Source organism: Sycon ciliatum, chromosome 10, assembly GCF_964019385.1.
Source record: "Sycon ciliatum chromosome 10, ocSycCili1.1, whole genome shotgun sequence".
Lineage (NCBI taxonomy): Eukaryota > Metazoa > Porifera > Calcarea > Leucosolenida > Sycettidae > Sycon > Sycon ciliatum.
In genome coordinates, this window is record NC_088652.1 from 1756608 (window position 1) to 1758762 (window position 2155).

Sequence of the window (2155 nt, forward strand, 5' to 3'; positions counted from 1 at the left end):
ACACACACACACACACACACACACACACACATACACAGACATAGACACACACACAGACGGACACAACACTTGAGTTGCAAAGCGAATCAGAGCTCAATACTACTTTACATTCGGCACGACTGAGAAGAGCAGATCAGCAAGAAATTCAAAAGCAACCCGTAATCTACCCAAGTTCAGGAGCACCCCCCCCCCCCCCCTGACATGCACCAGTCACCTTACATATACCGTATTTTCCGGAGTATAGTGCACACTTTAGATGTGCTATTTTAGGCCCTAAATCGCAGCTGCGCACTATGCTCCGGATATGAAATGCATGTACTTCAAAATGCGTTATACAAAGGTGCGCACTATACTCCGAGAAATACGGTATGCGGCCCTGCACCCCCCCCCCCCCCCCCCAAAAGGCGGACCAGCTACGCCTCTGCTAGGGTGCCATCTACACCGATCACGATCACTACGCGCCTGACTGGCTGGTGACCGGAGTATCTCCACTTACCGTCTGCAGCAGTGCGGGCCGTTGAGATGGCGGGCGTACCTGGTCCCGCATCGTTCTCCGCTTGAAGCCACACCATGTAGCTTGTGAATCGTCGCAGACCTGCTAGTACATACATTCCCGACAGGTCCACTGCGAGAAACACACAGACAATACAACAAAGAGACAGACGTACAGACAACCCCGTGAATAATAACCTTGGATATAAAACTAGTGGTGTGCACGGATATCCGTGTTACCCGTGAGGACCTCGGGTAACACGGGTACAGAATAGTACCCGAAAACCCGAAGTCACAGATGACATCATGTACAGTGCACATGTACAAATTCATGTATTACTCCACATCACAAGTACATGAAACCCAGAGTGTGCAGCTCTGATGGGTTGCTGTCACGGCGAAATTCCGTGATTACATCATTTTTAGTGATGTGGTGCGTACAAGCCGGATTCAAGCAGGTCTCTTTCTGCACAGCCGCAGCTCAGTTGTGGAAAACTACCCGAACCCGATACCCGAAGAAAATGCTACCCGACTCAGCACTAGATACAACAACCTTGGACATAACAACCTTGGCTATAAAAACCTTGGCTATAACAATACCTGGCGAATACCGACACTACCTTCAGACTCAGCAACCAATTCACCGCATATCTATAACCCCGCAAATAATGACAGCTCACGAATAACAACTATTTTTGTAGTGGCCGATCGAGGGTGGTTATTCGCAAATAATGACAGCTTGCAAATAAGAACTACCGTATTTCCCCGTAAGTTAGTTCTCCCCAATGACTTAGTACCCCCTATAAAAAATACACTTTCCACTGCCGAGGTTATCACCCCGAAAGACATTCCCCCCAGTAAGTTCGTACCCGTCCTACATGTACAGACACCGTACAGTACATACATCATATGCACGGACACTAGAGTTGCGCAGGCTTCCCACTGCGTGCCATTTACCCCCGATAAAAAAGTACTCCCCGAAAGATAGTACCACCCCCGAAAGTTAGTACTCATGTGGCTGCTAAGTTGGAAAGTTAGTACGTACTAACTTACGGGGAAATACGGTATTTTGTAGTGGCCGATCGAGGGTGGTTATTCGCAAATAATGACAGCTTGCAAATAACAACTATTTTGTAGTGGCCGATCGAGGGTGGTTATTCGCAAATAATGACAGCTTGCGAATAACAACTATTTTGTAGTGGCCGATCGAGGGTGGTTATTCGCAAATAATGACAGCTCGTGAATAACAACTATTTTGTAGTGGCCGATCGAGGGTGGTTATTCGCAAATAATGACAGCTTGCGAATAACAACTATTTTGTAGTGGCCGATCGAGGGTGGTTATTCGCAAATAGTGACAGCTCGCGAATAACAACTATTTTGTAGTGGCCGATCGAGGGTGGTTATTCGCAAATAATGACAGCTCGCGAAAAACAACTATTTTGTAGCGGCCGATCGAGGGTGGTTATTCGCAAATAATGACAGCTCGCGAATAACAACTATTTTGTAGCGGCCGATCGAGGGTGGTTATTCGCAAATAATGACAGCTCGCGAATAACAACTATTTTGTAGTGGCCGATCGAGGGTGGTTATTCGCAAATAATGACAGCTCGCGAATAACAACTATTTTGTAGTGGCCGATCGAGGGTTGGTTATTCGCAAAT